General features: G+C 45.5%; 1 long non-coding RNA gene across 1 annotated transcript; it reads left to right on the top strand.

Annotated features, from left to right (window-relative positions):
- Positions 1 to 1,989: 1,989 nt before the first annotated feature.
- On the top strand, positions 1,990 to 2,510 carry LOC142741300 (uncharacterized). Its single transcript, XR_012881074.1, has 2 exons — positions 1,990 to 2,073; positions 2,163 to 2,510. It is a non-coding gene; the product is annotated as an uncharacterized LOC142741300 (long non-coding RNA).
- Positions 2,511 to 7,925: the final 5,415 nt, after the last annotated feature.

The following is a 7,925-nucleotide window of genomic DNA, read 5'->3' as shown; positions in this document are numbered from 1 at the left end:
TTGTTTAAAAGCCAATGTGAGGGAGATGTGCGAGTCCTGAGATACGACTCTTGCCCTGTTTTGAAGACCTCAGACCACCGACCTGTTTTTGGCATCTTTGAAGTAAAGATCAGGCCCGGTTCAGATGAGTAAGTCATGTTTTCCTCCATGTTGTTGGTATGATACTTTCAGTAGCCGTCATTACTACATGGTCCTTATAGCCAGAGCTCACACTTTGGGGCAGGTGGCTGTACACCTTGGTGACAGTACTGGAGGATTATAGGATGTGAAACTAAGCAAAGTGTGGTTACCTGCTAACATTATCATATGTCTTACATAAATATATTTCTCATTCCAGCATCCCCTTGGCTGGTGGACGCTTTGATCGTAAAATCTATGTAACGGGCATTAGGAGGAAAGGACAAAAAAGTAGCTGCATCTGTTCATGTCCTTACAGGTAAGAGCTTTGTAGTTGTCTATTATGTTTGCGGTGAAAATGTTCTTCCATCTCTTAGGTTTTCCTCTGTATCTGTAATTTATTTTATCAACTAATTTAACTAAAGTGTAAATAAGTATTTTCAATCTTAAAATTCCAACTCCTTGTATTTAGACACGTTTTCATTTCTGAATGAAGGTTGTGGGCTTTGGGGAACAACTTCCCCAACTGTAAGCATGTATGTAGTATAGTACAATGAGTTTCCTAAAGGAACCGGTCATCTGAATGGATGGAACAACTGGATTTTATGATGCATTAGCTTCTAAGCAAAAATGATGGATACAAGAAACATTGCTATTGATGGAAGACATTACTTGGCATCTTGCAGGACTCCTAAGGAACAGTTACAATCTCCGGGGCATAAAACATCGGAATATTAGAAAGTTCCGGTAACATGCTGAAGAGCACAGCTCTAGTATTCGGCACACAGACAAATATGATTCAAAACTTCTTTCGTTTTATTTGTATTGTATTCAAATGCCATGGGCGGAGTGCAACGTTTCGGTCCTAGAAGACCTTCGTCAGGCACTGGAACCCTGTTGGCGTGGATGTATCCTGCTGATGAGCACTGCTGTTCATATCGCGGCTTACCGCTCGTTTTTGGCGCGGTAAGCCGCGATATGAACAGCAGTGCTCATCAGCAGGATACATCCACGCCAACAGGGTTCCAGTGCCTGACGAAGGTCTTCTAGGACCGAAACGTTGCACTCCGCCCATGGCATTTGAATACAATAATGTAGAGGAAGAGTGATCCAGCGCTGATGTTGGTTTAAAAGGGAAGTGAGAGTCCCATGTTTATTAGAAAAAAAATTTGAGTAAAAATGGAACGGGAGACGCAGTCCCAAAGTGCAAGTAGTCAGGGTATATGCCCAAGCCTACGCGTTTCGAACGCGGTCTGCGTTCTTAATCATGGCAATCTTTCTTGCCATGATTAAGAACGCAGACCGCGTTCGAAACGCGTAGGCTTGGGCATATACCCTGACTACTTGCACTTTGGGACTGCGTCTCCCGTTCCATTTTTACTCAAATTTTTTTTCTAATAAACATGGGACTCTCACTTCCCTTTTAAACCAACATCAGCGCTGGATCACTCTTCCTCTACATTATTGTTTCATACCGCGGGCCGTCGCGGGGATCCGATGGACGCTGTTGGAGACGCAGACCGGTGAGCTGGAGGTTCTCTCCCTGTTTCTATTACCCATTTGAATACAATACAAATAAAACAAAAGAAGTTTTGAATCATATTTGTCTGTGTGCCGAATACTTCTCTACATACGATTGGGTTGGGACCCTATTCGTGCACCTCCTATAGGTCTTGTGCACTCTGAACCAATACCGAGCACAGCTCTAGGTCAGACCCACTGCTTGCATCAACCATCTTCAAGGTTTGTAGTGTGACGCCAAGGATCAATTAAGAAATTTATTTACCTCAAATCACCTTAAAAAGTCTTCTAGATTTTGTGTCTGCTAAGAAACACACATTATAGAACATTAATAGCAAATATTTGTCTTGCAGCATAAACATCAATTCCGCAGTACATCTGGCGAGAATAGCGCTCCCTGTCACCGGAGGAGCCACCATCAATGCTGATAGAAAGGTAAGTTCCTCTGGATGTGTCCCCTCTCTATATTTATCAAGCAGCCTGAATGATCAATATTTAATAGGGTTGTGTGCTTCTCCCCCCAGAACAAGTCAGCAGATATCAACAGAACATCAACACCAATAACAACCAAGGGCAGAATCCGCCATCTTACAAGAATTCCAATGGCGAGACTTAACATTTCTACAACATCTGTCACAGAAGAGACATCAATGTGGTCACCAGGGCATCAATATCACCCAGAAGACCAGGTTCAGAACAGGACAATATGTCATCTCTTCTTGTGTCTGTCGAATCCAGATTTTCCACCCCTAACTGATACTACAGTATATACTGTGACATATTCCGTAGTTTTTGCTGGATCTTGTATTACCGTCATCTTTACCATTATATATTTTGATCCACAAAAACCTTAAATAAATCATTAACATCAATCCATAAGTGTGACTGGTAATTGTTATGTGCGCGGCTGCAACTTACACAATACAGAGTGTATGGAACGTGCCGCCATATGTACTGGATTATATACTTTAGGACAAAGAGTGCTAGGAGATGTAAAACATTGATATATTTGATAGTTGCTTAACCACTTAAGGACGCAGCCTAGTTCGGGACTTAGGGCTCAGAGCCCATTTTTCAAATCTGACATATTTAACTTTATGTGGTAATAATGTCGAAATGCTTAAACCTATCCAAGCGATTCTGAGAATGTTTTCTCGTGAGACATTGGGCTTTATGTTAGCTGTAAAATGTTGTTGATATGTTCAGTGTTTATTAATGAAAAATTGCAAAATTTAGAGAAAATGTAGAAAAAATAGAATTTTTCTAAAGTAAAAAATGCATCTGCTTGTAAAACAGATGGTTATACCAACCAAAATATTTACTAGTTCACATTTCCCATAATTCTACTTTAGATTGGCATGATTTTTTGAACATAAACAGCAATTTCTCATATTTTTAAGAAAATTTCAAAAGCCTTTTTTTTAAGGTACCTGTTCAGTTCTGAAGTGGCTTTGAGGCACCTATGTATTAGAAACACCCACAAAACTTCCCGTTTTAAAAACTAGACCCCTCAAAGTATTCAAAACAGCATTTAGAAAGTTTTTTTTAACCCTTTAGGCATTTCACAGGAATTAAAGCAAAGTGGAGGTGAAATTTGCAAATTTCATTTTTCTTGCTGAATTTAATTTTATTCTATTTTTTTCTGTAACACAGGTTTTACCAGAGAAACACTACTAAATATGTATTTTACAGATTCTGCCGTTTTTAGAAATGTCCCACATGTGGCTCTAGTGTGCTCTTGGACTAAAACACAAGCCCCAGAAGCAAAGAAGCACCTAGTGCATTTTGGGGCCTCATTTTTATTAGAATATATTTTAGGCAGCATGCCAGGTTTGAAGAGGTGTTTAGGTGCCAAAAAAGTAGGAATCCCTCAAAAGTGACCCCATTTTGGAAACTGCACCCCTCAAGGAATTCATTTATGGTTGTTGTTACCATTTTGACCCCACAGTTTTTTCACAGAGCGTCTTTGAATTGGGCTGTGAAATTAAAAAGATGAAATGTTTTCCAATAAGATGTCATTTTTGATCAAAATTTCTTATTTTCGCATGGAAAATGCCCCATTTTGTTGCCCAATTTGTCCTGAGTGCGGTAATATCCCATTTGTGGTGATAAACTGCCGTTTGGGCCCATGGGAGGTCTCAGAAGGAAAGAAGCGCTATGTGTTCTTTGGAGTCCAGATTTTGCTGGATTGGTTTTCGGGTGCCATGTCGAATTTGCAGAGCCCCAGAGGTATCAAAGCAATGGAAACCCACCAGAAGTGACCCCATTTTGGAAACTAAACCCCTCAAGGAATTCATTTATGGGTGTTGTGACCATTTAGACCCCACAGTTTATTCTCAGAATTTATTTGAAATGGGCTGTGAATTAAAAAAAATGTGTGATAAACTGGGCCCATGGGAGGGCTAAGAAGGAAAGGACCACCATTTGGCCTACTGGGGATTTTCTGGTACTAAGTCATGTATGCAGAAACCCCTGAGGTACCAGTACAGTTGAAACCCCCGAGAAGTGACCCCGTTTTAAAAACGACACCCCTTAAGGCATTCATCTAGAGGTGTAGTGAGCATTTTGACCCCACAGGTATTGTGTAAAAGATAATGCGCAGCAGATAGTGCAGAGTGAGATTTGCAATTTTCTATACATATATGCCATTTCAGTGTCCGATATATTGTGCCCAGCATGCGCCACCGGAGACATACATCCCATAAACAGTAATGTGGGTTCTCACGGGTACAGCAATACCCTACATGTGGATGTTAACAGCTGCCTGGGCAGACAGCAGGGCCCAGAGTGTAAAGATGAGGGGGATAAGCTGTGCGGAGTGCATCATGGTAAGTAAAACTGGGGTAGATTGAAAATCAAGGGATGTATGATACATTTTAAAACACTTTCATACAGAGCCCTGGTTTTTCGGGACACGTGTCATATTGATATATTGTGTCTTACCCTATCCCCCTCTTATAGCATACTTTGCACTTCTTTTGACTTTTTCCCTTCTTGCCAGTTTGGGGAACTCCTCCTGGAAAGTATTGCCCTGGTACGATGTGTGTTGCCTTGCTTCCAGAAGTACTTGGTGCCCCCCTTCATGGTCCCTAAAGATTAGGTTCTTGATAACCACCTCTTGAAATTCCAGGAAAGTTCCCATCTGGCCTTTACATCGATGTAGTAGGTACGCATTAAACAATGCAATCTGAATGATGTGCACGGCCAGCTTCTTATACCACACCGCATGGCGCTGTAGGGCTTCAGGACTTGATCTGACAAGTCCACCCCTCCCATGCACCTATTGTAGTCCAGGATGCAGTCTGGTTTGGGGCTCTCTGTACTGGTACCTCGTACAGGTACATGGGCACTGGTATGGCCATGTATTGTTGTCAATACAACGACATCTCTCTTGTCCTTGTACTTAACACACAATATGTTGCTGCTAGAATGTGCCCTGCTTCCACCCCTTCTTGTTTGCCCAAGCAGTGTCTTAGGGAGGTGTAATGTCAGGATAGGGAGACAGACAGGTGAGCCCTAATCTATCCGCCACTCAGACCCTGCCTACTTTCACAGCCCGTCCTAGGCGACGGTGTACAAATGGGCGACGGTCCATATGCTCAATATGTGCACGACAGACAAACAAGACAAGGGTACACAAAAGCAAAGGGAAGTGGGGCAGTTGTCCACGGCAAAACCGTGAGCAACAGAGTAGTGGATGAGCCGAGTCAAACCAGGAGTGTACGTGTTAACAAATGCAGAGCAGGAGAATAGTCAGTCAAGCCAGGGTCAATATGAAGCAGAGGTCAATGGTAACAGCAGAAACAGCAGAGCCAGGAAACAAGAGAATCACAGGCAAAGGACAAGCATCAAATGAAGTTATAAGTAGACCAAGGGCGGGAGCTAGAACCGTCTGGCCAGGCTGCGATAGGCTCTCCCACTCCTCAGCCTACCAGCCTGAGTGGTAGCAGATCGAGTCACTCTAGCAGACCTAGACACAGATGCAGGCTTATTAACCACGGGCATTGACACAGAAGCTGTGTCAGGCAAATCCTTCACAGGAGGCCTCTCCGATTTCTTCTAGCAGTGCCGCATGCCACAGTACTTCTGGAAGCGAGGCACTTGAAGAGTAGGACGCTGGTATAAAAATTATCCAGTTAGAGGTGGTAAACCTGGTCCAGCAGTGGGTGCACCAAATCCCACCCAATTTTTGCGTTAACTCCCAGTAAGGGGGGGCATTCTAAGGGCTGAATACTGCTGTCCTTGTAAGTATACCCTGATGCACTCTCGCACAACTTATACATCTTCACGCCATACCTTGCCCTCTTACACGGCAGGTACTGGTGGAATTGAAGCCTCCTGTTAGGGATCTGCCAGGTACTTCATCTAGCTATACTCCTGGGATTAATCAATCCACACCTGAGGCCAGACCTGCTCGACTGACACCATCTCCCACCAACCAGGGTGGCAGGCTCAGGAGTGGGAGAGCCTATCGCGGCCTGGTCTCTCGGAGTTAGCTCCGCCCCCTGCCCTTTATTACCTGCCCTGTGCTCTCCCTCAGTGCTTGTAATTCTTTTGGATTCCTGGCCCCACTGCTGCTTGCTCCAGCCTGCTTCTGCCGTGCTTCTGCCTTGCTGCAGTTCTGCTTTACCTGCTTGCTTGCCCTGGCTTGCTTCTGTCTCCGTGCCTGCTCGGGTGTACTCACTTCGTCCTGGTCCTGACTGTTCGTTCGCCGCCCCGTTTCCTCGTGGCGTTCCGTGGCTACTGCCCCTTCCCTTGCGTGTTCCCTGTTTGTCTTCCTGTGCACTTAGCCAGCGTAGGGACCGCCGCCCAGTTGTACCTCGTCGCCTAGGGCGGGTCGTTGCAAGTAGGCAGGGACAGGGCAGTGGGTAGATTAGGGCTCACTTTCCCTTCACCTCCTTCCTGCCATTACATAATTACAAGCCCTTACCTAGTCTACCATTTCTCCTACGCTGACGCTATCATGGACCCCCTTGAGACCCTGACCCAGCAGATGCAGGGCCTCTCCCTACAGGTCCAGGCCCTGGCCCAAAGAGTCAATCAGGGTGACGCTGCTTTAGTAGTACCCCTCACCTCACCTCTAGAACCCGACCTCAAGTTACCTGACCGGTTTTCAGGGGACCGTAAGACGTTTCTCTCCTTCCGGGAGAGTTGCAGACTGTATTTCCGCCTAAAGCCCCACTCCTCAGGTTCCGAGAACCAGCGGGTGGGTATCATCATATCCCGACTCCAGGAAGGGCCCCAAGAGTGGGCCTTCTCCTTGGCTCCTGACGCCCCTGAACTTTCCTCTGTTGATCGTTTTTTCTCTGCCCTCGGACTCATTTACGACGAGACTGACAGGACTGCTTTAGCCGAGAGTCAGCTGGTGACCTTACGTCAGGGTAGGAGACCGGTTGAGGAATACTGTTCTGATTTTAGGAAGTGGTGCGTAGCTTCTCAGTGGAACGATCCGGCCCTAAGGTGCCAGTTTAGGTTAGGATTATCTGACGCCCTGAAGGATCTGCTGGTTAGCTACCCCTCGCCTGACTCCCTTGACCAGGTTATGGCCCTAGCAGTACGACTTGACCGACGTCTCAGGGAACGTCAGCTAGAACGCTTCAGTGTGCTCCCCTCTGACTTTTCTGTGATTCCCCCCGAGGTCCCGTCTCCTCGCCCCTCCACGGAGGACTCGGAGGTACCTATGCAACTCGGGGCCTCCATGTCCCCTCGACAACGTAGAGAGTTTCGCAGAATGAATGGTCTCTGCTTCTACTGTGGGGACGACAAGCATCTACTGAACACCTGTCCCAGGCGCAAGAATAAGAAGCCGGAAAACTTCCGCGCCTAAGTGATCATCGGGGAGGTCACTTGGGCGCACAGGTATTTCCCGTTAATGTGAAATGCAATAAAATTTTGCTTCCCTTTCAGGTCTCGTTTGCTGGCCGGTCTGCCACGGGCAGTGCTTTCGTGGATTCTGGCTCATCTGCTAATATCATGTCTGTGGATTTTGCTATGTCTCTAAAGATGCCTTGTATTGATTTACCTTATCCCATCCCTGTAGTAGGAATCGACTCAACCCCCCTTGCTAATGGTTATTTTACTCAGCATACTCCTGTTTTTGAACTCCTGGTTGGCTCCATGCATTTGGAGCAGTGCTCTGTACTGGTGATGCAGGGATTATCGTCTGATCTGGTATTAGGTCTTCCCTGGTTGCAGTTGCATAATCCCACATTTGATTGGAATACTGGGGATCTCACCAAATGGGGTAATGAATGTCTTATGTCATGTCTTTCTGTTAACTCTATTTC

Source organism: Rhinoderma darwinii, chromosome 2 (genome assembly GCF_050947455.1).
Source record: "Rhinoderma darwinii isolate aRhiDar2 chromosome 2, aRhiDar2.hap1, whole genome shotgun sequence".
Classification (NCBI taxonomy): Eukaryota; Metazoa; Chordata; class Amphibia; order Anura; family Rhinodermatidae; genus Rhinoderma; species Rhinoderma darwinii.
Note: the sequence above shows the minus strand (reverse complement) of the source record. Positions and strands in the feature narration are given on the sequence as shown.